Source organism: Carica papaya, chromosome 5 (assembly GCF_054855325.1).
Source record: "Carica papaya isolate Zhongbai chromosome 5, ASM5485532v1, whole genome shotgun sequence".
NCBI classification, from domain to species: Eukaryota; Viridiplantae; Streptophyta; class Magnoliopsida; order Brassicales; family Caricaceae; genus Carica; species Carica papaya.
In genome coordinates, this window is record NC_142313.1 from 30,242,394 (window position 1) to 30,267,778 (window position 25,385).

Sequence of the window (25,385 nt, forward strand, 5' to 3'; positions counted from 1 at the left end):
TATGTATTTGCAGCGCGAAATTAAACAGGTGTGATCATACCAGCACTAATGCACCGGATCCCATCAGAACTCCGCAGTGAAGTGTGCTTGGGCGAGATTAATACTTGGATGGGTGACCTCCTGGGAAGTCCTCGTGTTGCACAAATTTTTTTTCAGACTGGTCGTTCGACGTTACGCTCGTCTGGAACTTGGGTACGCTGGTTTATACGCAAATGTGAGTCAAAAAGCACGGGCATTTTAATCGATATTAGAACGAGAATGAGAGGTGCAGTGTGAACGCACAAGGAAACAATTGACGGGATGGGGAATAAAGGAGAAGGAGTGTATGTATTTGCAGCGCGAAATTAAACAGGTGCGATCATACCAGCACTAATGCTCCGGATCCCATCAGAACTCCGCAGTTAAGTGTGCTTAGGGGAGGGTAGTACTCGGATGGGTGACCACTTGGGAAGCCCTTGTGTTGCACCTATTTTTTTTCGGATGGGTTGTTCGACGTTACGCGCAAATGGAATTATAAACCGCTGGTTCATTTGCAAAGGTGAGTCACGGCGCCGTGGCATTTTACTTGATATTTGAACGAGAACGAGAGGTGCAGTGCGCACGAATAAGGAAAGAAATGACGGGAGGGGGGATGGAAGGAGAAAGAGTGTATGTATTTGCAGTGTGGAATGAAACGTGAGGGATCATACCAGCACTAATGCAACGGATTCTATCAGAACTCCGCAGTTAAGGGTGCTTGGGCGAGAAAAGTACTCGGATGGGTGACCTCCTGCGAAGTCCTTTTATTTCACCCATTTTCTTGGGAGGTCCTCGTGTTGCACCCATCATTTTGCAGATGATTCTTTCGACTTTATGCGCGACTTGATTTATGGTCCGCAGGTTTATTCGCAAATGTGAGTCACGGCGCCGTGGCATTTTACTCGATATTAGAACGAGTACGGGAGGTGCAGTGCGCACGCACAAGGAAACAAATGACGGGAGGAGGAAGAAAAGAGAATGAGTGTATGTATTTGAAGCGCAAAATTAAACAAGTGGCATCATACCAGCACTAATGCACTGGATCCCATCAGAACTCTGCAGTTAAGCGTGCTTGGGCGAGAGTAGTACTCGGATGGGTGACCTCTTGGGAAGTCCTCGTATCGCAACAATTTTTTTTCAGATGGGTCGTTCGACGTTACGCGCGACTGGAACTATGGTCCGCTGATTTATACGCAAATGTGAGTCAAGAATCAGGGGCATTTTAATCGATATTAGAACGAGAAGGAGAGGTGCAGTGTGAACGCACAAGGAAACAAATGATGGAAGGGGGGGAGGGAAGAAGGAGTGTATGTATTTTCAGCACGAAATTAAACAGGTGCGGTCACACCAGCACAAATGCACCGAATCCCATCAGAACTCCGCAGTTAAGTGTGCTTTGGCGAAAGTAGTACAATGATGGGTTACCCCCTGGGAAGTTCTCGTGTTCCACCCATTTTCTTTTTTTCAGATGTGCTGTTCGACGTTACGCGCGACTTTAATTATGGTCCTAAGGTTTTTTCGCAAATGTGAGTCAAGGCGCCGTGGCATTTTACTTGATATTTGAACGAGAACGAGAGGTGCAGTGCGCACGCACAAGAAAACAAATGACGGGAGGGGGAAGAAAGGGGAATGAGTTTATGTATTTGCAGCGCAAAATTAAACAGGTGTGATCATACCAGCATTAATGCACCGGATCCCATCAGAACTCTGCAGTTAAGTGTGCATGGGCGAGATTAGTACTCAGATGGGTGACCTCTTGGGAAGTCCTAGTGTCGCACAAATTTTTTTTCAGACGGGTCGTTCGACGTTACTCGCGTCTGGAACTAGGATCCACTGGTTTATACGCAAATGTGAGTCAAGAAGCAGGGGCATTTTAATCGATATTAGAACGAGATGAGGAAGAAAGGGGAAAGAGTGTATGTATTTGCAGCGCGAAATTAAACAGGTGCGATCATACCAGCACTAATGCTCCGGATCCCATCAGAACTCGGCAGTTAAGTGTGCTTAGGGGAGGGTAGTACTCGGATGGGTGACCACTTGGGAAGCCCTCGTGTTGCACCTATTTTTCTTTGGATGGGTTGTTCGACGTTACGCGCGAATGGAATTATAAACCGCTGGTTCATTTACAAAGGTGAGTCATAGTGCCGGGGTATATTACTTGATATTAGAACGAGAAAGAGAGATGCAGAGTGCACACACAAGGAAACAAATGACAAGAGGGGGGATGAAAGGAGAAAGAGTGTATGTATTTGCAGTGCATAATGAAACATAAGGGATCATACCAGCACTAATGCAACGGATTCTATCAGAACTCCACAGTTAAGGGTGCTTGGGCGAGAAAAGTACTCGGATGGGTGACCTCCTGCGAAGTCCTTATATTTCACCTATTTTCTTAGAAAATTCTCGTGTTGCACCCATTTTTTTGCAGATGATTCTTTCGACGTTACGCGCGACTTGAATTATGGTCCTCGGGTTTATTCGCAAATGTGAGTCACGGCACCGCAGCATTTTACTTGATATTAGAACGAGCACAGGAGGTGCAGTGCGCACGCACAAGGAAACAAATGAAGGGAGGAGGAAGAAAGGAGAAGGAGTTTATGTATTTGCAGCGCGGAATTAAACGGGTGCGATCATACCAGCACTAAAGCTTCAGATCCCATCAGAACGCCGCAGTTAAGTGTGTTTGGGCGAGAGTAGTACTCGGATGGGTCACCACCTGGGAAGCCCTCGTGGTGCACCTATTTTTTTTTCGGATGGGTTGTTCGACGTTACGCGCGAATGGAATTATAAACCGCTGGTTCATTTGCAAAGGTGAGTCACGGTGCCGGGGTATATTACTTGATATTAGAACGAGAAAGAGAGATGCAGAGTACACGCACAAGGAAACAAATGACGGGAGGGGGGATAGAAGGAGAAAGAGTATATGTATTTGCAGTGCAGAATGAAACATGAGGGATCATACCAGCACTAATGCAACGGATTCTATCAGAACTCTGCAGTTAAGGGTGCTTGGGCGAAAAATGTACTCGGATGGGTGACCTCCTGCGAAGTCCTTATATTTCACCCATTTTCTTGGGAGGTCCTCGTGTTGCACCCGTCTTTTTGCAGATGATTCTTTCAACGTTATGCGCGACTTGATTTATGGTCCGCAGGTTTATTCGCAAATGTGAGTCACGGCGCCGTGGCATTTTACTTGATATTAGAACGAGTACGGGAGGTGCAGTGCGCACGCACAAGGAAACAAATGACGGGATGAGGAAGAAAAGAAAAGGAGTGTAGGCATTTGAAGCGCAAAAGTAAACAAGTGGCATCATACCAGCACTAATGCACTGGATCCCATCAGAACTCTGCTGTTTAGTGTGCTTGGGAAAGAATAGTACTCGGATGGGTGACCTCTTGGGAAGTCCTTGTATCGCAACAATTTTTTTTTAGATGGGTCGTTCGACATTACACGCGACTGGAACTATGGTCAGCTGGTTTATACGCAAATGTGAGTCAAGAATCAGGGGCATTTTAATCGATATTAGAACGAGAAGGAGAGGTGCAGTGTGAACGCACAACGAAACAAATGATGGGAGGGGGGGAGGGAAGAAGGAGTGTATGTATTTTCGGCACGAAATTAAACAGGTGCGGTCACACCAGCACAAATGCACCGGATCCCATCAGAACTCCGCAGTTAAGTGTGCTTTGGCAAAAGTAGTACAATGATGGGTTACCTCCTAGGAAGTTCTCGTGTTGCACCCATCTTTTTGCAGATGATTCTTTCGACTTTATGCGCGACTTGATTTATGGTCCGCAGGTTTATTCGCAAATGTGAGTCACGGCGCCGTGGCATTTTACTTGATATTAGAACGAGTACGGGAGGTGCAGTGCGCACGCACAAGGAAACAAATGACGGGAGGAGGAAGGAAAGAGAAGGAGTGTACGTATTTGAAGCGCAAAATTAAACAAGTGGCATCATACCAGCACTAATGCACTGGATCCCATCAGAACTCTGCAGTTAAGCGTGCTTGGGCGAGAGTAGTACTCGGATGGGTGACCTCTTGGGAAGTCCTCGTATCGCAACAATTTTTTTTCAGATGGGTCGTTCGACGTTACGCGCGACTGGAACTATGGTCCGCTGATTTATACGCAAATGTGAGTCAAGAATCAGGGGCATTTTAATCGATATTAGAACGAGAAGGAGAGGTGCAGTGTGAACGCACAAGGAAACAAATGATGGAAGGGGGGGAGGGAAGAAGGAGTGTATGTATTTTCAGAACGAAATTAAACAGGTGCGGTCACACCAGCACAAATGCACCGGATCCCATGAGAACTCCGCAGTTAAGTGTGTTTTGACGAAAGTAGTACAATGATGGGTTACCTCCTGGGAAGTTCTCGAGTTGCACCCATTTTCTTTTTTTCAGATGTGCCGTTTGACGTTACGCGCGACTTTAATTATGGTCCACAGATTTATTCACAAATGTGAGTCACGGCGATGTGGCATTTTACTTGATATTTGAACGAGAACGAGAGGTGCAGTGCGCACGCACAACGAAACAAATGATGGGATGGGGAAGAACGGAGAAGTAGTTTATGTATTTGCAGCGCAAAATTAAGCCGGTGCGATCAAACCAGCACTAATGCACCGTATTCCATCAGAACTCCGCAGTTAAGTGTGCTTGGGCGAGAGTAGTACTCGGATGGGTGACCTCCTGGGAAGTCCTCGCGTCGCACTAATTTTTTTTTTCAGACGGGTCGTTCGACGTTACGCGCGACTGGAACTAGGGGCCACTGGTTTATATGCAAATGTGAGTCAAGAAGCAGGGGCATTTTAATCGATATTAGAACGAGAAGGAGAGATGCAGAGTGCACGCACAATGAAACAAATGATGGGAGGGGGGGTGGAGGGAGAAAAAGTGTAAGTATTTGCAGCGCAGAATGAAACATGAGCAATCATACCAGCACCAATGCAACGGATTCTATCAGAACTCCGCAAGTTAAGGGTGTTTGGGCGAGAGTAGCACTAGGATGGGTGACCTCCTGCGAAGTCTTTATATTTCACCCATTTTCTTAGGAAGTCCTCGTGTTGCACCCATTTTTTTGCAGATGATTCTTTCGACGATACGCGCAACTTGATTTATGGTCCGCAGGTTTATTCGCAAATGTGAGTCACGGCGCCGTGGCATTTTACTTGATATTAGAACGAGTACGGGAGGTGTAGTGCGCACGCACAAGGAAACAAATGACGGGATGAGGAACAAAAGAGAAGGAGTGTATGTATTTGAAGCGCAAAACTAAACAAGTGGCATCATACCAGCACTAATGCACTGGATCCCATCAGAACTCTGCAGTTAAGTGTGCATGGGCGAGAGTAGTACTCGGATGGGTGACCTCTTGGGAAGTCCTCGTATCGCAACAATTTTTTTTCAGATGGGTCGTTCGACTGGAACTAGAGTCCGCTGGTTTATACGCAAATGTGAGTCAAGAAGCAGGGGTATTTTAATCGATATTAGAACGAGAAGGAGAGGTGCAGTGTGAACGCACAAGGAAACAATTGATGGGAGGGGGAGGGAAGAAGAAGGAGTGTATGTATTCTCAGCACGAAATGAAACAGGTGCGATCATACCAGCACTAATGCAACAGATTCTATCAGAACTCCGTAGGAAAGGGTGCTTGGGCGAGAGTAGTACTAGCATGGGTTACCTCCTGCGAAGTCCTTATATTTCACCCATTTTCTTGGGAGGTCCTCGTGTTGCACCCATCTTTTTGCAGATGATTCTTTCGACGTTACGCGCGACTTGATTTATGGTTCGCAGGTTTATTCGCAAATGTGAGTCACGGCGCCGTGGCATTTTACTTGATATTAGAACGAGTACGGGAGGTGTAGTGCGCACGCACAAGGAAACAAATGACGGGATGAGGAACAAAAGAGAAGGAGTGTATGTATTTGAAGCGCAAAACTAAACAAGTGGCATCATACCAGCACTAATGCACTGGATCCCATCAGAACTCTGCAGTTAAGTGTGCTTGGGCGAGAGTAGTACTCGGATGGGTGACTTCTTGGGAAGTCCTCGTATCGCAACAATTTTTTTTCAGATGGGTCGTTCGACTGGAACTAGAGTCCGCTGGTTTATACGCAAATGTGAGTCAAGAAGCAGGGGTATTTTAATCGATATTAGAATGAGAAGGAGAGGTGCAGTGTGAACGCACAAGGAAACAATTGATGGGAGGGGGAGGGAAGAAGAAGGAGTGTATGTATTCTCAGCACGAAATGAAACAGGTGCGATCATACCAGCACTAATGCAACAGATTCTATCAGAACTCCATAGGAAAGGGTGCTTGGGCGAGAGTAGTACTAGCATGGGTTACCTCCTGCGAAGTCCTTATATTTCACCCATTTTCTTGTGAAGTCCTTGTGTTGCACCCATTTTTTTGCAAATGATTATTTCGACGTTACGCGCGACTTGAATTATGGTCCTCATGTTTATTCGCAAATGTGAGTCACGACGCCGTGGCATTTTACTTGATATTAGAATGAGAACGGGAGGTGCAGTGCGCACGCACAAGGAAACAAATGACGGGAGGGGGAAGAAAGGCGAATGAGTTTATGTATTTGCAGCGCGAAATTAAACAGGTGCGATCATACCAGCACTAATGCACCGGATCCCATCAGAACTCCGCAGTTATGTGTGCTTGGGCGAGATTAGTACTCGGATGGCTGACCTCCTGGGAAGTCCTCGTGTCGCACCAATTTTTTTTTCAGACGGGTCGTTCGACTTTACGCGCGTCTGGAACTAGGGTCCGCTGGTTTATACGCAAATATGAGTCAAGAAGCAGGGGCATTTTAATCGCTATTAGAACAAGAATGAGAGGTGAAGTGTGAACGCACAATGAAACAAATGACGGGAGGGGGAAGAAAGGAGGAGTGTTTGTATTTACAGCGAAAAATTAAACAGGTGCGATCATACCAGCACTAAAGCTCCGGATCCCATCAGAACTCCGCAGTTAAGTGTGCTTGGGCGAGGGTAGTACTCGGATGGGTGGCCACCTGGGAAGCCCTCGTGTTGCACCTATTTTTTTTCGGATGGGTTGTTAGACGCTACCCGCGAATGGAATTATAAACCGCTGGTTCATTTGTAAAGGTGAGTCACGGTGCCGGGGCATATTACTTGATATTAGAACGAGAAAGAGAGATGCAGAGTGCACGCACAAGAAAACAAATAACGGGAGGGGGGATGGAATGAGAAAGAATGTATGTATTTGCAGTGCAGAATGAAACATGAGGGATCATACCAGCACTAATGCAACGGATTCTATCAGAACTCCGCAGTTAAGGGTGCTTGGGCGAGAAAAGTACTCGGATGGGTGACCTCCTGCGAAGTCCTTATATTTCACCCATTTTCTTGGGAGATCCTCGTGTTGCACCCATCTTTTTGCAGATGATTCTTTCGACGTTACGGGCGACTTGATTTATGGTCCGCAGGTTTATTCGCAAATGTGAGTCACGGCGCCGTGGCATTTTACTTGATATTAGAAGGAGTGCGGGAGGTGCAGTGCGCACGCACAAGGAAACAAATGACGGGAGGAGGAAGAAAAGAGAGAGAGTGTATGTATTTGAATCGCAAAATTAAACAAGTGGCATCATACCCGCACTAATGCACTGGATCCCATCAGAACTCTGCAGTTAAGTGTGCTTGGGCGAGAGTAATACTCGGATGGGTGACCTCTTGGAAAGTCCTCGTATCGCAACAATTTTTTTTCAGATGGGTCGTTCGACGTTACGCGCGACTGAAACTATGGTCCGCTGGTTTATACGCAAATGTGAGTCAAGAATCAGGGGCATTTTAATCGATATTACAACGAGAAGGAGATGTGCAGTGTGAACGCACAAGGAAACAAATGATGGGAGGGGGGGAGGGAAGAAGGAGTGTATGTATTTTCGGCACGAAATTAAACAGGTACGGTCACACCAGCACAAATGCATCGGATCCCATCAGAACTCTGCAGTTAAGTGTGCTTTAGTGAAAGTAGTACAATGATGGGTTACCTCCTGGGAAGTTCTCGTGTTGCACCCATTTTCTTTTTTTTAGATGTGCCGTTCGATGTTACGCCCAACTTTAATTATGGTCCGCAGATTTATTCGCAAATGTGAGTCACGGCGCCGTGGCATTTTACTTGATATTTGAACGAGAACGAGAGGTGCAGTGCGCACGCACAAGGAAACAAATGACGGGAGGGGGAAGAAAGGAGAAGGAGTGTATGTATTTGCAGCACGAAATGAAACAGGTGCGATCATACCAGCAGTAATGCAACGGATTCTATCAGAACTCCGTATGTAAGGGTGCTTGGGCGAGAGTAGTACTAGCATGGGTTACCTCCTGCGAGGTCCTTATATTTGACCCATTTTCTTGTGAAGTCCTCGTGTTGCACCCATTTTTTTTTCAGATGATTCTTTAGACATTACGCGCGACTTGTATTATGCTCCTCAGGTTTATTCGCAAATGTGAGTCACGGCGCCGTACCATTTTACTTGATATTAGAACGAGAACGGGAGGTGCAGTGCGCACGCACAAGGAAACAAATGACGGGAGGGGAAAGAAAGCGAAATGAGTTTATGTATTTGCAGTACAAAATTAAACAATTGCGATCATACCAGCACTAATGCACCGGATCCAATCAGAACTCCGCAGTTAAGTGTGCTTGGGCGAGATTAGTACTCGGATGGGTGACCTCTTGGGAAGTCCTCGTGTCACACCAATTATTTTTCAGACGGGTCGTTCGACGTTACGCGCGTCTGGAACTAGGGTCCGCTGGTTTATACGCAAATGTGAGTCAAGAAGCAGGGGCATTTTAAACGATATTAGTACGAAAAGGAGAGGTGCAGTGTGAACGCACAAGGAAACAATTGATGGGAGGGGGAGGGAAGGAGAAAAAGTGTATGTATTTGCAGCGCAAAATGAAACAGGTGCGATCATACCAGCACTAATGCAACGGATTCTATCAGAACTCCGTAGGTAAGGGTGCTTGGGCGAGAGTAGTAATAGCATGGGTTACCTCCTGTGAAGTCCTTATATTTCACCCATTTTTTTGCAGATGATTCTTTCGACGATACGCGCAACTTGAATTATGGTCCTCAGGTTTATACGCAAATGTGAGTCACGGCACCATAGTATTTTACTTAAAATTAGAACGAGCACGGGAGGTGCAGTGCGCACGCACAAGGAAACAAATGACGAGAGGGGAAAGAAAGGAGAAGGAGTTTATGTATTTGCAGCGCGGAATTAAACGGGTGCGATCATACCAGCACTAATGCACTGGATCCCATCAGAACTCTGCAGTTAAGTGTGCTTGGGCGTGAGTAGTACTCGGATGGGTGACCTCATGGGAAGTCCTCGTGTCGCACTAATTTTTTTTCAGACGGGTCGTTCGACGTTACGCGCGACTGGAACTATGGTCCACTAGTTTATACGCAAATGTGAGTCCAGAATTAGGGGCATTTTAATCGATATTAAAACGAGAAGGAGAGGCGCAATGTGAACGCACAAGGAAACATATGATGGGAGGGGGGGAGGGAAGAAGGAGTGTATGTATTTTCAGCACGAAATTAAACAGGTGCGGTCACACCAGCACAAATGCACCGGATCCCATCAGAACTCCGCAGTTAAGTGTGCTTTGGCGAAAGTAGTACAATGATGGGTTACCTCCTGGGAAGTTCTCGTGTTGCACCCATTTTCTTTTTTTCAGATGTGTCGTTCGACGTTACGCGCGACTTTAATTATGGTCCGCAGATTTATTCGCAAATGTGAGTCACGGCGCCGTAGCATTTTACTTGATATTTGAACGAGAACGAGAGGTGCAGTGCGCACGCACAAGGAAAGAAATGACGGGAGGGGGAAGAAAGGAGAAGGAGTTTATGTATTTGCAGCGCGAAATTTAACAGGTTCGATCATACCAGCAGTAATCCACCGGATCCCATGAGAACTCTGCAGTTAAGTGTGCTTGGGCGAGAGTTGTACTCGGATGGGTGACCACTTTGGAAGCCCTCGTGTTGCACATATTTTTTTTTCGGATGGGTTTTTCGACGTTACGCACGAATGGAATTATAAACCGCTGGTTAATTTGCAAAGGTTAGTCACGGTGCCGGGGCATATTACTTGATATTAGAACGAGAAAGAGAGATGCAGAGTGCACGCACAAGGAAACAAATGATGGGAGGGGGGAGGGAAGAAGGAGTGTAAGTATTTTCAGCACGAAATTAAACAGGTGCGGTCACACCAGCACAAATGCACCGGATCCCATCAGAACTCCGCAGTTAAGTGTGCTTTGGCGAAAGTAGCACAATGATGGGTTACCTCCTGGGAAGTTCTCGTGTTGCACCCATTTTTTTTTTCAGATGTGCCGTTCGACGTTACGCGTGACTTTAATTATGGTCCGCAGATTTATTCGTAAATGTGAGTCACGACGCCGTGGCATTTTACTTGATATTTGAACGAGAACGAGAGGTGTAGTGCGCACGCACAAGGAAACAAATGACGGGAGGGGGAAGAAAGGAGAAGGAGTATGTTTTTGCAGCGCGAAATGAAACAGGTGCGATCATTCCAGTACTAATGAAACAGATTCTATCAGAACTCCGTAGGTAAGGGTACTTGGGCGAGAGTAGTACTAGCATGGGTTACCTCCTGCGAAGTCCTTATATTTCACCAATTTTCTTGTGAAGTCCTCGTGTTGCACCCATTTTTTTGCAGATGATTCTTTCGACGTTACGCGCGACTTTAATTATGGTCCGCAGATTTATTCGCAAATGTGAGTCACGGCGCCGTGGCATTTTTCTTGATATTTGAACGAGAACGAGAGGTACAGTGCGCACGCACAAGAAAACAAATGACGGGAGGGGGAAGAAAGGAGAAGGAGTTTATGTATTTGCAGCGCAAAAATAAATAGGTGCGATCATACCAGCACTAATGCACCGGATCCCATCAGAACTCCGCAGTTAAGAGTGCTTGCGCGAGAGTAGTACTCGGATGGGTGACCTCCTGGGAAGTCCTCGTGTCGCACTAATTTTTTTTTTCAGACGGGTCGTTCGACGTTACTCGCGACTGGAACTAGGGTCCACTCGTTTATACGCAATTGTGAGTCAAGAAGCAGGGACATTTTAATTGATATTATAACGAGAAAGAGAGATGCATAGTGCACGCACAAGGAAACAAATGACGGGATGGGGGATGGAGGGAGAAAAAGTGTATGTATTTGCAGCGCAGAATGAAACATGAGCAATCATTCCAGCACCAATGCAACGAATTCTATCAGAACTCCGCTAGTTAAGGGTGCTTGGACGAGAGAAGCACTAGGATGGGTGACCTCCTGCGAAGTCCTTATAATTCACCCATTTTCTTAGGAAGTTCTCGTGTTCCACCCATTTTTTTGCAGATGATTCTTTCGACGATACGCGCGACTTGAATTGTGGTCCTCAGGTTTATTCGCAAATGTGAGTCACGGTACCGTAGCATTTTACTTGATAGTAGAACGAGCACGGGAGGTGCAGTGCGCACGCACAAGGAAACAAATGACGGGAGGGGCAAGAAAGGAGAAGGAGTTTATGTATTTGCAGCGCGGAATTAAACGGGTGCGATCGTACCAGCACAAATGCACTGGATCCCATCAGAACTCCTCTGTTAAGTGTGCTTTGGCGAAAGTCGTACAATGATGGGTTACCTCCTGGGAAGTTCTCGTGTTGCACCCATTTTCTTTTTTCAGATGTGCCGTTCGACGTTACGTGCGACTTTAATTATGGTCCGTAGATTTATTCGCAAATGTGAGTCACGATGCCGTGGCATTTTACTTGATATTTGAACGAGAACGAGAGGTGCAGTGCGCACGCACAAGGAAAGAAATGACGGGAGGGGGAAGAAAGGAGAAGGAGTTTATGTATTTACAGCGCGAAATTAAACAGGTTCGATCATACCAGCACTAATGCACCGGATCCCATCAGAACTCTGCAGTTAAGTGTGCTTGGGTGAGAGTAGTACTCAGATGGGTGACCACTTAGGAAGCCCTCGTGTTGCACCTATTTTTTTTCGGATGGGATTTTCGACGTTACGCGCAAATGGAATTATAAACCGCTGGTTCATTTGCAAAGGTGAGTCACGGTGCCGGGGCATATTACTTGATATTAGAACGAGAAAGAGATATGCATAGTGCACGCACAAGGAAACAAATGATGGGAGGTGGGGAGGGAAGAAGGAGTGTATGTATTTTCAGCACGAAATTAAACAGGTGCGGTCACACCAGCACAAATGCACCGGATCCCATCAGAACTACGCAGTTAAGTGTGCTTTGGCGAAAGTAGTATAATGATGGGTTACCTCCTGGGAAGTTCTCGTGTTGCACCCATTTTTTTCCAGATGATTCTTTCGACGTTATACGCGACTTGAATTATGGTCCTCAGGTCTATTCGCAAAAGTGAGTCACGGCACCGTGGCATTTTACCTGATATTTGAACGAGAACGAGAGGTGTAGTGCGCACGCACAAGGAAACAAATGACGGGATGGGGAAGAAAGGAGAAGGAGTTTATGTATTTGCAGCGCGAAATTAAAGAGGTGCGATCATACCAGCATAAATGCACCGGATCCCATCAGAACTCCGCAGTTAAGTGTGCTTTGGCGAAAGTAGTACAATGATGGGTTACTTCCTGGGAAGTTCTCGTGTTACACCCATTTTCTTTTTTTCAGATGTGCCGTTCGACGTTACGCGCGACTTTAATTATGGTCCGCAGATTTATTCGCAAATGTGAGTCACGGCGCCGTGGCATTTTACTTCATATTTGAACGAGAACGAGAGGTGCAGTGCGCACGCACTAAGAAACAAATGACGGGAGGGCGAAGAAAGGAGAATGAGTCTATGTATTTGCAGTGCGAAATGAAACAGGTGCGATCATACCAGCACTAATGCAACGGATTCTATCAGAACTCCGTAGGTAAGGGTGCTTAGGCGAGAGTAGTACTAGCATGGGTTACCTCCTGCGAAATCCTTATATTTCACTTATTTTCTTGTGAAGTCCTCGTGTTGTACCCATTTTTTTGCAGATAATTCTTTCGACGTAACGCGCGACTTGAATTATGGTCCTATGGTTTATTCGTAGATGTGAGTCACGGTGCTGTAGTATTTTACTTGATATTAGAATGAGAACAGGAGGTGCAGTGCGCACGCACAAGGATACAAATGACGGGAGGGGGAAGAAAGGGGAATGAGTTTATGGTTTTGCAGCGCGGAATTAAATAGGTGCGATCATACTAGCACTAATGCACCGGATCCCGTCAGAACTCTGCAGTTAAGTGTGCTTGGGCGAGAGAAGTACTCATATGGGTGACCTCCTGGGAAGTCCTCATGTCGCACCAATTTTTTTTCAGACCGGTCGTTCGACGTTACGCTCGACTGGAACTGGGGTGCACTGGTTTATACGCAATTGTGAGTCAAGAAGCAGGGGCATTTTAATCAATATTAGAACGAGAAGGAGAGGTGCAGTGTGAACGCACAAGGAAACAATTGATGAGAGGGGGAGGGAAGGAGAAGGAGTGTATGTATTTTTAGCACGAAATGAAACAGGTGCGATCATACCAGCACTAATGCAATGGATTCTATCAGAACTCCGTAGGTAAGGGTGCTTGGGCGAGAGTTGTACAAGCATGGGTTACCTCCTGCGAAGTCCTTATATTTCACCCATTTTCTTGTGAAGTCCTCGTGTTGCACCCATTTTTTTACAGATGATTCTTTCGACGTTACGCGCGACTTGAATTATGGTCCTTAGGTTTATTCGCAAATGTGAGTCACGGCGCTGTAGCATTTTACTTGATATTAGAACGAGAACGGGAGGTGTAGTGCGCACGCACAAGGAAACAAATGACGGGAGGGAGAAGAAAGGGGAATGAGTTTATGTATTTGCAGCGCAAAATTAAACAGGTGTGATCATACCAGCACAAATGTACCGGATCTTATCAGAACTCCGCAGTGAAGTGTGCTTGGGCGAGATTAATACTCGGATGGGTGACCTCCTGGGAAGTCCTCGTGTCGCACCAATTTTTTTTCAGACTGGTCGTTCAACGTTACGCGCGTTTGGAACTAGGATCCGCTGGTTTATACGCAAATGTGAGTCAAGAAGCAAGGGTATATTAATCGATATTAGAACGAGAATGAGAGGTGAAGTGTGAACGCACAAGGAAACAAATGACGGGAGGGGGAAGAAAAGAGATAGAACGAGAAGGAGAGATGCAGAGTGCACGCACAAGGAAACAAATGACGGGAGGGGGGACGGAGGGAGAAAGAGTGTATGTATTTGCAGCGCAGAATGAAACATGAGCGATCAAACCAGCACCAATGCAACGAATTCTATCAGAACTCTGCAAGTTAAGGGTGCTTGAGCGAGAGTAGCACTAGGATGGGTGACCTCATGCGAAGTCCTTATATTTCACTTATTTTCTTAGAAAGTCCTCGTGTTGCACCCATTTTTTTGCAGATGATTCTTTCGACGTTACGTGCGACTTGAATTATGGTCATCAGGTTTATTCGCAAATGTGAGTCATGGCACCATAGCATTTTACTTGATATTAGAACGAGCACTGGAGGTGCAGTGCGCACGCACAAGGAAACAAATGACGGGAGGGGGAAGAAAGGAGAATGAGTTTATGTATTTGCAGCGCGGAATTAAACGGGTGCGATCATACCATTACTAATGCACCGGATCCCATCAGAACTCCGGAGTAAAGTGTGCTTGGGTGAGAGTAGTACTCGGATGGGTGACCTCCTGGGAAGTCCTCGTGTCGCACCAATTTTTTTTCAGACGGGTCGTTCGAAGTTACGCGCAACTAGAACTAGGGTCCGCTGGTTTATACGCAAATGTGATTCAAGAAGCAGGGGCAGTTTAATCGATATTAGAACGAGAATGAGAGGTGAAGTGTGAACGTACAAGGAAACAAATGATGGGAGGGGGAGGGAAGGAGAAGGAGTGTATGTATTTTCAGTACGAAATGAAACAGGTGCGATCATACCAGCACTAATGCAACGGATTCTATCAGAACTCCGTAGGTAAGGGTGCTTGGGCAAGAGTAGTTCTAGCATGGGTTACCTCCTGCGAAGTCCTTATATTTCACCCATTTTCTTAGGAAGTCCTCGTGTTGCACCTATTTTTTTGCAGATGATTCTTTCGACGATACGCGCGACTTTAATTATGGTCCTCAAGTTTATTCACAAATGTGAGTCACGGCACCGTAGCATTTTACTTGATATTAGAACGAGCACGGGAGGTGCAGTGCACACGCACAAGGAAACAAATGACGGGAGGGGGATGAAAGGAGAATGAGTTTATGTATTTGCAGCCCAGAATTAAACGGGTGCGATCATACCAGCACTAATGCACCGGATCCTATAAGAACTCCGCAGTTAAGTGTGATTGGGCGAGATTAGTACTCGGATGGGTGACCTCCTGGGAAGTCCTCGTGTCGCGCCAACTTTTTTTCAGACGGGTCGTTCGACGTTACGCGCGTCTGGAACTAGGGTCCGCTGGTTTATACGCAAATGTGAGTCAAGAAGCAGGGGCATTTTAATCGATATTAGAACGAAAATGAGAGGTGAAGTGTGAACGCACAAGGAAACAAATGACGGGAGGGGGAAGAAAGGAGAAGGAGTGTATGTATTTGCAGCGCAAAATTAAACTTATGCAATCATACCAGCACTAAAGCCCCGGATCCCATCAGAACTCCACAGTTAAGTGTGCTTGGGCGAGAGTAATACTCGGATGGGTGACCACTTGGGAAGCCCTCGTGGTGCACCTATTTTTTTTCGGATGGGTTGTTCGACGTTACGCGCGAATGGAATTATGAACCGCTGGTTCATTTGCAAAAGTGAGTCACAGTGCCGGGTCATATTACTTGATATTAGAACCAGCAACAGTGATGCAGAGTGCACGCACAAGGAAACAAATGACGGGAGAGGGGATGGGAGGAGAAAGAGTGTATGTATTTGCAGTGCAGAATGAAACATGATGGATCATACGAGCACTAATGCAACGGATTCTATCAGAACTCCGCAGTTAAGGGTGCTTGGGCGAGAAAAGTACTCGGATGGGTGACCTCCTGCGAAGTCCTTATATTTCACCCATTTTCTTGGGAGGTCCTCGTGTTGCACCCATCTTTTTGCAGATGATTCTTTCGACGTTACGCGCGACTTGATTTATGGTCCGCAGATTTATTCGCAAATGTGAGTCACGGCGCCGTGACATTTTACTTTATATTAGAACGCGTACGGGAGGTGCAGTGCGCACGCACAAGGAAACAAATGACGGGATGAGGAAGAAACGAGAATGAGTGTATGTATTTGAAGCGCAAAATTAAACAAGTGGCATCATACCAGCAGTACTGCACTAGATCCCATCAGAACTCTACAGTCAAGTGTGCTTGGTCGAAAGTAGTACTCGGATGGGTGTCCTCCTGGGAAGTCCTCGTATCGCAACAATTTTTTTTCAGATGGGTCATTCGACGTTAGGCGCGACTGGAACTATGGTCCGCTGGTTTATACGCAAATGTGAGTCAAGAATCAGGGGCATTTTAATCGATATTAGAACAAGAAGGAGAGGTGCAGTGTGAACGCACAAGCAAACAAATGATGGGAGGGGGAGGGAAGAAGGAGTGTATGTATTTTCAGCACAAAATTAAACAAGTGCTGTCACACCAGCACAAATGCACCGGATCCCATCTGAACTCCGCAGTTAAGTGTGCTTTGGCGAAAGTAGTACAATGATGGGTTACCTCTTGGGAAGTTCTCGTGTTGCACCCATTTTCTTTTTTTCAGATGTGCCGTTCGACGTTACGCGCGACTTTAATTATGGTCTTCAGATTTATTCGCAAATGTGAGTCACGGCGCCGTGGCATTTTACTTGATATTTGAAAGAGAACGAGAGGTGCAGTGCGCACGCACAAGGAAACAAATGACGGGAGGGGGAAGAAATGAGAAGGAGTTTATGTATTTGCAGCGCGAAATTAAACGGGTGCGATCATACCAGCACTAATGCATCGGATCCAACCAGAACTCTGCAGTTAAATGTGCTTGGGCGAGAGTAGTACTCGGATGGGTGACCTCCTGAGAAGTCCTCGTGTCGCACTAATTTTTTTTTTCAGACGGGTCGTTCGACGTTACGCGCGACTAGAACTAGGGTCCACTGATTTATATGCAAATGTGAGTCAAGAAGCAGGGGCATTTTAATCGATATTAGAACGAGAAGGAGAGATGCAGAGTGCACGCACAAGGAAACAAATAACGGGAGGGGGGATGGAGGGAGAAAAAGTGTACGTATTTGAAGCGCAGAATGAAACATGAGCAATCATACCAGCACCAATGCAACGGATTCTATCAGAAATCCGCAAGTTAAGGCTGTTTGGGCGAGAGTAGCACTAGGATGGGTGACCTCCTGCGAAGTCCTTATATTTCACCCATTTTCTTAAGAAGTCCTCGTGTTGCACCCATTTTTTTGCAGATGATTCTTTCGACGATACGCGCGACTTGAATTATGATCCTCAGGTTTATTCGCAAATGTGAGTCACGGCACCGTAGTATTTTACTTGATATTAGAACGAGCAGGGGAAGTGCAGTGCGCACGCACAAGGAAACAAATGACGGGAGGGGGAAGAAAGGAGAAGGAGTTTATCTATTTGCAGGCCGAAATTAAACGGGTGCGATCATATAAGCACTATTGCACTGGATCCCATCAGAACTCCGCAGTTAAGTGTGCTTGGGCGAGAGTAGTACTCGGATGGGTGTCCTCCTGGGAAGTCCTTATGTCGCACCAATTTTTTTTCAGACGGGTCATTCGACATTACACGTGACTGGAACTATGGTCCGCTGGTTTATACACAAATGTGGGTCAAGAATCAGGGAAATTTTAATCGATATTAGAACGAGAAGGAGAGGTGCAGTGTGAACGCACAAGGAAACAAATGATGGGAGGGGGGGAGGGAAGAAGGAGTGTATGTATTTTCAGCATGAAATTAAACAGGTGCGGTCATACCAGCACTAATGCACTGGATCCCATCAGAACGCTGCAGTTAAGTGTGCTTGGGAGAGAGTAGTAATCGGATGGGTGACCTCTTGGGAAGTCCTCGTATCGCAATAATTTTTTTTCAGATGGGTCGTTCGACGTTACGCACGACTGAAACTATGGTCCGCTGGTTTATACGGAAATGTGAGTTAAGAATCAGGGGCATTTTAATCGATATTAGAACAAGAAGGAGAGGTACAGTGTGAACGCACAAGCAAACAAATGATGGGAGGGGGTGAGGGAAGAAGGAGTGTATGTATTTTCAGCACGAAATAAAACAGGTGCGGTCACACCAGCACAAATGCACCGGATCCCATCAGAACTCCGCAGTTAACTGTGCTTTGGCGAAAGTAGTACAATGATGGGTTACCTCCTGGGAAATTCTCGTGTTGCACCCATTTTTTTTTTCAGATGTGCCGTTCGACGTTATGCGCGACTTTAATTATGGTCCACAGATTTATTCGCAAATGTGAGTCACGGCACCGTGGCATTTTACTTGATATTTGAACGAGAACGAGAGGTGCAGTGCGCACGCACAAGGAAACAAATGACGGGAGGGGGAAGAAAGGAAAAGGAGTTTATGTATTTGCAGCGCGAAATTAAACAGGTGCGATCATACCAGCACTAATGCACCGGATCCCATCAGAACTCCGCAGTTAAGTGTGTTTTGGCGAGAGTAGTACTCGTATGGGTGACCTCTTGGGAAGTCCTCGTGTCGCACTAATTTTTTTTTCAAACGGGTCGTTCGACGTTACGCGCGACTGGAACTAGGGTCCACTGGTTTATACGCAAATGTGAGTCAGGAAGCAGGGGCATTTTAATCGATATTAGAACGAGAAGGAGAGATGCAGAGTGCACGCACAAGGAAACAAATGACGGGAGGGGGGGATGGAGGGATAAAAAGTGTATGTATTTGCAGCGTAGAATGAAACATTAGCAATCATACCAGCACCAATGCAATGGATTCTATCAGAACTCCGCAAGTTAAGGGTGCTTGGGCGAGAGTACCACTAGGGTGGGTGACCTCCTGCGAAGTCCTTATATTTCACCCATTTTCTTAAGAAGTCCTCGTGTTCCACCCATTTTTTTGCAGATGATTCTTTCGACGATACGCACGACTTGAATTATGGTCCTCAGGTTTATTCGCAAATGTGAGTCACGGCATCGTAGTATTTTAATTGATATTAGAACGAGCACGGGAGGTGCAGTGTGCACGCACAAGGAAACAAATGACGGGAGGGGGAAGAAAGGAGAAGGAGTTTATGTATTTGCAGCGCAGAATTAAACGGGTGCGATCATACCAGCACTAATGCACTGGATCCCATCAGAACTCTGCAGTTAAGTGTGCTTGGGGGAGAGTAGTACTTGGATTGGTGACCACCTGGGAAGTCCTCGTGTCGCACCAATTTTTTTTCAGACGGGTCGTTCGGCGTTACGCGCAACTGGAACTATGGTCCGCTGGTTTATACGCAAATGTGAGTCAAGAATCAGGGGCATTTTAATCGATATTAGAACGAGAAGGAGAGGTGCAGTGTGACGCACAAGGAATCAAATGACGGGAGGGGGAGGAAAGGAGAAGGAGTTTATGCATTTGCAGCGCAGAATTAAACAGGTGTTGTCACACTGGCACAAACGCACCGGATCCCATCAGAACTCCGTAGTTAAGTGTGCTTTGGCGAAAGTAGTACAATGATGGGTTACCTCCTGGGAAGTTCTCGTGTTGTACCCATTTTCTTTTTTTCAGATGTGCCATTCGACGTTACGCGCGACTTGAATTATGGTCCGCAAATTTATTCGCAAATGTGAGTCACGGCCCCGTGGCATTTTACTTGATATTTGAATGAGAATAAGAGGTGCAGTGCGCACGCACAAGGAAACAAATGACGGTAGGGGGAAGAAAGGAGAAGCAGTGTATGTATTTGCAGCGCGAAATGAAACAGGTGCGATCATACCAGCAATAATGCAACGGATTCTATCAGAACTCCGTAGGTAAGGGTGCTTGGGCGAGAGTAGTACTACCATGGGTTACCTCCTGCGAAGTCCTTATATTTCACCCATTTTCTTGTGAAGTCCTCGTGTTGTACCCATTTTTTTGCAGATGATTCTTTCGACGTTACGCGCGTCTTGAATTATGGTCCTATGGTTTATTCGCAGATGTAAGTCACGACGCTGTTGTATTTTACTTGATATTAGAACGAGAACGGGAGGTGCAGTGCGCACGCACAAGGATACAAATGACGGGAGGGAGAAGAAAGGGGAATGAGTTTATGTATTTGTAGCGCAAAATTAAACAGGTGCGATCATACTAGCACTAATGCACCGGATCCCATAAGAACTCCGCAGTGAAGTGTGATTGGGCGAGATTAGTACTCGGATGGGTGACCTCCTGGGAAGTCCTCGTGTCGCACAAAGTTTTTTTTTCAGACGGGTCGTTCGACATTACGCTCGACTGGAATTAGGGTCCACTAGATTATACGCAAATGTGAGCCAAGAAGTAGGGGCATTTTTATCGATATTAGAACGAGAAGGAGAGATGCAGAGTGCACGTACAAGGAAACAAATGACGGGAGGGGGGATGGAGGGAGAAAAAGTGCATGTATTTCTAGTGCAGAATAAAACATGAGCAATCATACCAGTACCAATGCAACATATTCTATCAGAACAACGCAGTTAAGGGTGCTTGGGCGAGAAAAGTACTCGGATGGGTGAACTCCTGCGAAGTCCTTATATTTCACCCATTTTCTTAGGAAGTCCTCGTGTTGCACCCACTTTTTTGCAGATGATTCTTTCGACGATACGCGTGACTTGAATTATGGTCCTCAGGTTTATTCATAAATGTGAGTCTCAGCACCGTAGTATTTTACTTTATATTAGAACGAGCACGGGAGGTGCAGTGCGCACGCACAAGGAAACAAATGACGGGAGGGAGAAGAAAGGGGAAGGAGTTTATGTATTTACAGCGCAAAATTAAACGGGTGCGATCATACCAGCACTAATGCACTAGATCCCATCAGAACTCTAGAGTTAAGTGTGCTTGGGCGAGAGTAGTACTCGGATGGGTGACCTCTTGGGAGGTGACCTCCTGGGAGGTCCTCGTGTCGCACCAATTTTTTTTCAGACGGGTCGTTCCACGTTACGCGCGACTGGAACTAAGGTCCACTGGTTTATACGCAAATGTGAGTCAAGAATCAGGGGCATTTTAATCGATATTAGAACGAGAAGGAGAGGTGCAGTGTGAACGCACAAGGAAACAAATGATGGGAGGGGGGGAGGGAAGAAGGAGTGTATGTATTTTCAGCACGAAATTAAACAGGTACGGTCACACCAGCACAAATGCACCGGATCCCATCAGAACTCCGAAGTTAACTATGCTTTGGCGAAAGTAGTACAATGATGGGTTACCTCCTGGGAAGTTCTCGTGCTGCATCCTTTTTCTTTTTTTCAGATGTGCCGCTCGACGTTACACGCGACTTTAATTATGGTCCGCATATTTATTTGCAAATGTGAGCCACGGCGCCGTGGCATTTTACTTGATATTTGAACGAGAACGAGAGGGGCAGTGCACACGCACAAGGAAACAAATGATGGGAGGGGAAAGAAAGGAGAATGAGTGTATGTATTTGCAACGCAAAATGAAACAGGTGCGATCATACCAGCACTAATGCAACGGATTCTATCAGAACTCCGTAGGTAAGGGTGTTTGGGCGAGAGTAGTACTAGCATTGGTTACCTCCTGCGAAGTCCTTATATTTCACCCATTTTCTTGTGAAGTCCTCGTGTTGCACCCATTTTTTTGCAGATGATTCTTTCGACGTTACAAGCGACTTGAATTATGGTCCTCAGGTTTATTCGCAAATGTGAGTCACGGCGTTGTAGCATTTTACTTGATATTAGAACAAGAACGGGAGGTGCAGTGCGCACGCACAAGGAAACAAATGACGGGAGGGAGAAGAAAGGGGAAGGAGTTTATGTATTTACAGCGCAGAATTAAACGGGTGCGATCATACCAGCACTAATGCACTAGATCCCATCAGAACTCTAGAGTTAAGTGTGCTTGGGCGAGAGTAGTACTCGGATGGGTGACCTCCTGGGAGGTGACCTCCTGGGAGGTCCTCGTGTCGCACCAATTTTTTTTCAGATGGGTCGTTCGACGTTACGCGCGACTGGAACTAAGGTCCACTGGTTTATACGCAAATGTGAGTCAAGAATCAGGGGCATTTTAATCGATATTAGAACGAGAAGGAGAGGTGCAGTGTGAACGCACAAAGAAACAAATGATGGGAGGGGGGGAGGGAAGAAGGAGTGTATGTATTTTCAGCACGAAATTAAACAGGTGCGGTCACACCAGCACAAATGCACCGGATCCCATCAGAACTCCGCAGTTAACTATGCTTTGGCGAAAGTAGTACAATGATGGGTTACCTCCTGGGAAGTTCTCGTGCTGCATCCTTTTTCTTTTTTTCAGATGTGCCGCTCGACGTTACGCGCGACTTTAATTATGGTCCGCAGATTTATTTGCAAATGTGAGCCACGGCGCTGTGGCATTTTACTTGATATTTGAACGAGAACGAGAGGGGCAGTGCACACGCACAAGGAAACAAATGACGGGAGGGGAAAGAAAGGAGAAGGAGTGTATGTATTTGCAGCGCAAAATGAAACAGGTGCGATCATACCAGCACTAATGCAACGGATTCTATCAGAACTCCGTAGGTAAGGGTGTTTGGGCGAGAGTAGTACTAGCATTGGTTACCTCCTGCGAAGTCCTTATAATTCACCCATTTTCTTGTGAAGTCCTCGTGTTGCACCCATTTTTTTGCAGATGATTCTTTCGACGTTACGCGCGACTTGAATTATGGTCCTCAGGTTTATTCGCAAATGTGAGTCACGGCGTTGTAGCATTTTACTTGATATTAGAACAAGAACGGGAGGTGCAGTGCGCACGCACAAGGAAACAAATGACGAGAGGGGGAAGAAAGGGGAATGAGTTTATGTATTTGCAGCGCAAAATTAAAGAGGTGCTATCATACCAGCACTAATGCACCGGATCCTATCAGAACTCCACAGTGAAGTGTGCTTGGGCGAGATTAGTACTCGGATGGGTGACCTCTTGGGAAGTCCTCGTGTCGCAGCAATTTTTTTTCAGACGGGTCGTTCGACGTTACGCGCGTCTGGAACTAGGGTCTGCTGGTTTATACGCAAATGTGAGTCAAGAAGAAGGGGCATTTTAATCGATATTTGAACGAGAACGAGAGGTGCAGTGCGCACGCACAAGGAAACAAATGACGGAAGGGGGAAGAAAGGAGAAGAAGTTTATGTATTTGCAGCACGAAATTAAACAGGTGCGATCATACCAGCTCTAATGCATCGGATCCCATCAGAACTCTGCAGTCAAGTGTGCTTGGGTGAGAGTAGTACTCGGATGGGTGACCTCTTGGGAAGTCCTCGTATCGCAACAATTTTTTTTCAGATGGGTCGTTCGACGTTACGCGCGACTGGAACTCGTGTCCACTGGTTTATACGCAAATGTGAGTCAAGAAGCAGGGGCATTTTAATCGATATTAGAACGAGAAGGAGAGGTGCAGTGTGAACGCACAAAGAAACAATTGATCGGAGAAGGAGGGAAGGAGAAGGAGTGTATGTATTTTCAGCACGAAATGAAACAGGTGCGATCATACCAGCACTAATGCAACGGATTCTATCAGAACTCCGTAAGTAAGGGTGCTTGGGCGAGAGTAGTACTCGCATGGGTTACCTCCTGCGAAGTCCTTATATTTCACCTATTTTCTTGTGAAGTCCTCGTGTTGCACCCATTTTTTTGCAGATGATTCTTTCAACGTTACGCGCGACTTGAATTATGGTCCTCAGGTTTATTCGCAAATGTGAGTCACGGCGCCGTTGCATTTTACTTGATATTAGAACGAGAACGGGAGGTGCAGTGCGCACGCACAAGGAAACAAATGACGGGAGGGGGAACAAAGGGGAATGAGTTTATGTATTTGCAGAGCGAAATTAAACAGGTGCGATCATATCAGCACTAATGCACCGGATCCCATCAGAACTCCGCAGTTATGTGTGCTTGGGCGAGATTAGTAATCGGATGGGTGACCTCCTAGGAAGTACTCGTGTCGCACAAATGTTTTTTCAGACGGGTCGTTCGACGTTACGCACATCTGGAACTAGGGTCCACTGGTTTATACGCAAATGTGAGTCAAGAAGCAGGGGCATTTTAATCGATATTAGAATGAGAAGGAGAGGTGAAGTGTGAACGCACAAGGAAACAAATGACGGGAGGGGGAAGAAAGGAGAAGGAGTGTATGTATTTGCAGCGTGAAATTAAATAGGTGCGATCATACCAGCACTAAAGCTCCGGATCCCATCAGAACTCCGCAGTTAAGTGTGCTTGGGCGGGAGTAGTACTCGGATGGGTGACCACTTGGGAAGCCCTCGTGTTGCACTAATTTTTTTTTTCAGACGGGTCATTCGACGTTACGCGCGACTGGAACTAGGGTCCACTGGTTTATACGCAAATGTGAGTCAAGAAGCAAGGGCATTTTAATCGATATTAGAACGAGAAGGAGAGATGCAGAGTGCACGCACAAGGAAACAAATGACGGGAGGGGGGATGGAGGGAGAAAAAGTATATGTATGTGCAGCGCAGAATGAAACATGAGCCATCATACCAGCACCAATGCAACGGATTCTATCAGAACTCCGCAAGTTAAGGGTGTTTGGGCGAGAGTAGCACTAGGATGGGTGACCTCCTGGGAAGTCCTTATATTTCACTCATTTTCTTAGGAAGTCTTCGTGTTGCACCCATTTTTTGCAGATGATTCTTTCGACGATACGCGCGACTTGAATTATGGTCCTCAGGTTTATTCGCAAATGTGGATCACGGCACCGTAGCATTTTACTTGATATTAGAACGAGCACGGGAGGTGCAGTGCGCACGCACAAGGAAACAAATGACGGGAGGGGGAAGAAAGGAGAAGGAGTTTATGTATTTGCAGCGCTGAATTATACGAGTGCGATCATACCAGCACTAATGCACCGGATCCCATCAGAACTCCGCAGTTAAGTGTGTTTGGGCGAGAGTAGTACTCAGATGAGTGACCTCCTGGGAAGTCCTCGTGTCGCACCAATTTTTTTTCAGACGAGTCATTCGACGTTACGCACGACTGGAACTAGGGTCCGCTGATTTATACGCAAATGTGAGTCAAGAAGCATACGCATTTTAATCGATATTAGAATGAGAAGGAGAGGTGCAGTGTGAACGCATAAGGAAACAATTGATGGGAGGGGGAA

The 25,385-nt window shown here is 46.3% G+C and overlaps 4 non-coding genes and 46 pseudogenes across 4 annotated transcripts; all 50 read left to right on the forward strand.

The window, feature by feature from the left end:
- The first annotated feature begins 26 nt into the window (after positions 1-26).
- Positions 27-145, forward strand: LOC148262422 (5S ribosomal RNA; annotated as a pseudogene).
- A 205-nt stretch (positions 146-350) lies between these two features.
- Positions 351-469, forward strand: LOC148262423 (5S ribosomal RNA; annotated as a pseudogene).
- Positions 470-675: 206 nt separating this feature from the next.
- Positions 676-794, forward strand: LOC148262424 (5S ribosomal RNA; annotated as a pseudogene).
- A 236-nt stretch (positions 795-1,030) lies between these two features.
- LOC148262425 (5S ribosomal RNA) lies at positions 1,031-1,148 on the forward strand (annotated as a pseudogene).
- Positions 1,149-1,352: 204 nt separating this feature from the next.
- On the forward strand, positions 1,353-1,471 carry LOC148262426 (5S ribosomal RNA; annotated as a pseudogene).
- Positions 1,472-1,680: 209 nt separating this feature from the next.
- On the forward strand, positions 1,681-1,799 carry LOC148262427 (5S ribosomal RNA; annotated as a pseudogene).
- Positions 1,800-1,961: 162 nt separating this feature from the next.
- Positions 1,962-2,080, forward strand: LOC148262428 (5S ribosomal RNA; annotated as a pseudogene).
- A 560-nt stretch (positions 2,081-2,640) lies between these two features.
- Positions 2,641-2,759, forward strand: LOC148262429 (5S ribosomal RNA; annotated as a pseudogene).
- An 884-nt stretch (positions 2,760-3,643) lies between these two features.
- Positions 3,644-3,762, forward strand: LOC148262430 (5S ribosomal RNA; annotated as a pseudogene).
- Positions 3,763-3,968: 206 nt separating this feature from the next.
- On the forward strand, positions 3,969-4,086 carry LOC148262431 (5S ribosomal RNA; annotated as a pseudogene).
- A 204-nt stretch (positions 4,087-4,290) lies between these two features.
- On the forward strand, positions 4,291-4,409 carry LOC148262432 (5S ribosomal RNA; annotated as a pseudogene).
- A 209-nt stretch (positions 4,410-4,618) lies between these two features.
- LOC148262433 (5S ribosomal RNA) lies at positions 4,619-4,737 on the forward strand (annotated as a pseudogene).
- A 564-nt stretch (positions 4,738-5,301) lies between these two features.
- Positions 5,302-5,419, forward strand: LOC148262434 (5S ribosomal RNA; annotated as a pseudogene).
- A 548-nt stretch (positions 5,420-5,967) lies between these two features.
- Positions 5,968-6,085, forward strand: LOC148262435 (5S ribosomal RNA; annotated as a pseudogene).
- Positions 6,086-6,632: 547 nt separating this feature from the next.
- On the forward strand, positions 6,633-6,751 carry LOC148262436 (5S ribosomal RNA; annotated as a pseudogene).
- Positions 6,752-6,954: 203 nt separating this feature from the next.
- On the forward strand, positions 6,955-7,073 carry LOC148262437 (5S ribosomal RNA). The gene has a single exon (XR_015820073.1). It is a non-coding gene; the product is annotated as a 5S ribosomal RNA (ribosomal RNA).
- Positions 7,074-7,634: 561 nt separating this feature from the next.
- Positions 7,635-7,752, forward strand: LOC148262438 (5S ribosomal RNA; annotated as a pseudogene).
- Positions 7,753-8,639: 887 nt separating this feature from the next.
- LOC148262439 (5S ribosomal RNA) lies at positions 8,640-8,758 on the forward strand (annotated as a pseudogene).
- Positions 8,759-9,287: 529 nt separating this feature from the next.
- On the forward strand, positions 9,288-9,406 carry LOC148262440 (5S ribosomal RNA). Its single transcript, XR_015820605.1, has one exon. It is a non-coding gene; the product is annotated as a 5S ribosomal RNA (ribosomal RNA).
- Positions 9,407-9,610: 204 nt separating this feature from the next.
- On the forward strand, positions 9,611-9,729 carry LOC148262441 (5S ribosomal RNA; annotated as a pseudogene).
- Positions 9,730-9,938: 209 nt separating this feature from the next.
- Positions 9,939-10,057, forward strand: LOC148262442 (5S ribosomal RNA; annotated as a pseudogene).
- A 204-nt stretch (positions 10,058-10,261) lies between these two features.
- On the forward strand, positions 10,262-10,380 carry LOC148262443 (5S ribosomal RNA; annotated as a pseudogene).
- A 559-nt stretch (positions 10,381-10,939) lies between these two features.
- Positions 10,940-11,058, forward strand: LOC148262444 (5S ribosomal RNA). The gene has a single exon (XR_015819803.1). It is a non-coding gene; the product is annotated as a 5S ribosomal RNA (ribosomal RNA).
- Positions 11,059-11,621: 563 nt separating this feature from the next.
- LOC148262445 (5S ribosomal RNA) lies at positions 11,622-11,740 on the forward strand (annotated as a pseudogene).
- A 208-nt stretch (positions 11,741-11,948) lies between these two features.
- LOC148262446 (5S ribosomal RNA) lies at positions 11,949-12,067 on the forward strand (annotated as a pseudogene).
- A 204-nt stretch (positions 12,068-12,271) lies between these two features.
- On the forward strand, positions 12,272-12,390 carry LOC148262447 (5S ribosomal RNA; annotated as a pseudogene).
- Positions 12,391-12,595: 205 nt separating this feature from the next.
- Positions 12,596-12,714, forward strand: LOC148262448 (5S ribosomal RNA; annotated as a pseudogene).
- Positions 12,715-13,277: 563 nt separating this feature from the next.
- LOC148262449 (5S ribosomal RNA) lies at positions 13,278-13,396 on the forward strand (annotated as a pseudogene).
- A 559-nt stretch (positions 13,397-13,955) lies between these two features.
- On the forward strand, positions 13,956-14,074 carry LOC148262450 (5S ribosomal RNA; annotated as a pseudogene).
- A 630-nt stretch (positions 14,075-14,704) lies between these two features.
- On the forward strand, positions 14,705-14,823 carry LOC148262451 (5S ribosomal RNA; annotated as a pseudogene).
- A 559-nt stretch (positions 14,824-15,382) lies between these two features.
- Positions 15,383-15,501, forward strand: LOC148262452 (5S ribosomal RNA; annotated as a pseudogene).
- Positions 15,502-15,706: 205 nt separating this feature from the next.
- Positions 15,707-15,825, forward strand: LOC148262453 (5S ribosomal RNA; annotated as a pseudogene).
- Positions 15,826-16,706: 881 nt separating this feature from the next.
- Positions 16,707-16,825, forward strand: LOC148262454 (5S ribosomal RNA; annotated as a pseudogene).
- A 209-nt stretch (positions 16,826-17,034) lies between these two features.
- On the forward strand, positions 17,035-17,153 carry LOC148262455 (5S ribosomal RNA; annotated as a pseudogene).
- A 563-nt stretch (positions 17,154-17,716) lies between these two features.
- On the forward strand, positions 17,717-17,835 carry LOC148262456 (5S ribosomal RNA; annotated as a pseudogene).
- A 204-nt stretch (positions 17,836-18,039) lies between these two features.
- LOC148262457 (5S ribosomal RNA) lies at positions 18,040-18,158 on the forward strand (annotated as a pseudogene).
- A 204-nt stretch (positions 18,159-18,362) lies between these two features.
- LOC148262458 (5S ribosomal RNA) lies at positions 18,363-18,481 on the forward strand (annotated as a pseudogene).
- A 207-nt stretch (positions 18,482-18,688) lies between these two features.
- LOC148262459 (5S ribosomal RNA) lies at positions 18,689-18,807 on the forward strand (annotated as a pseudogene).
- A 563-nt stretch (positions 18,808-19,370) lies between these two features.
- Positions 19,371-19,489, forward strand: LOC148262460 (5S ribosomal RNA; annotated as a pseudogene).
- Positions 19,490-19,693: 204 nt separating this feature from the next.
- LOC148262461 (5S ribosomal RNA) lies at positions 19,694-19,812 on the forward strand (annotated as a pseudogene).
- Positions 19,813-20,375: 563 nt separating this feature from the next.
- LOC148262462 (5S ribosomal RNA) lies at positions 20,376-20,494 on the forward strand (annotated as a pseudogene).
- Positions 20,495-21,060: 566 nt separating this feature from the next.
- On the forward strand, positions 21,061-21,185 carry LOC148262463 (5S ribosomal RNA; annotated as a pseudogene).
- A 209-nt stretch (positions 21,186-21,394) lies between these two features.
- Positions 21,395-21,513, forward strand: LOC148262464 (5S ribosomal RNA; annotated as a pseudogene).
- A 567-nt stretch (positions 21,514-22,080) lies between these two features.
- LOC148262465 (5S ribosomal RNA) lies at positions 22,081-22,205 on the forward strand (annotated as a pseudogene).
- A 209-nt stretch (positions 22,206-22,414) lies between these two features.
- Positions 22,415-22,533, forward strand: LOC148262466 (5S ribosomal RNA; annotated as a pseudogene).
- A 563-nt stretch (positions 22,534-23,096) lies between these two features.
- LOC148262467 (5S ribosomal RNA) lies at positions 23,097-23,215 on the forward strand (annotated as a pseudogene).
- Positions 23,216-23,420: 205 nt separating this feature from the next.
- LOC148262468 (5S ribosomal RNA) lies at positions 23,421-23,539 on the forward strand (annotated as a pseudogene).
- Positions 23,540-24,098: 559 nt separating this feature from the next.
- LOC148262469 (5S ribosomal RNA) lies at positions 24,099-24,217 on the forward strand (annotated as a pseudogene).
- Positions 24,218-24,422: 205 nt separating this feature from the next.
- On the forward strand, positions 24,423-24,541 carry LOC148262470 (5S ribosomal RNA). Its single transcript, XR_015821125.1, has one exon. It is a non-coding gene; the product is annotated as a 5S ribosomal RNA (ribosomal RNA).
- Positions 24,542-25,103: 562 nt separating this feature from the next.
- Positions 25,104-25,222, forward strand: LOC148262471 (5S ribosomal RNA; annotated as a pseudogene).
- The last annotated feature ends 163 nt before the right edge of the window (positions 25,223-25,385 follow it).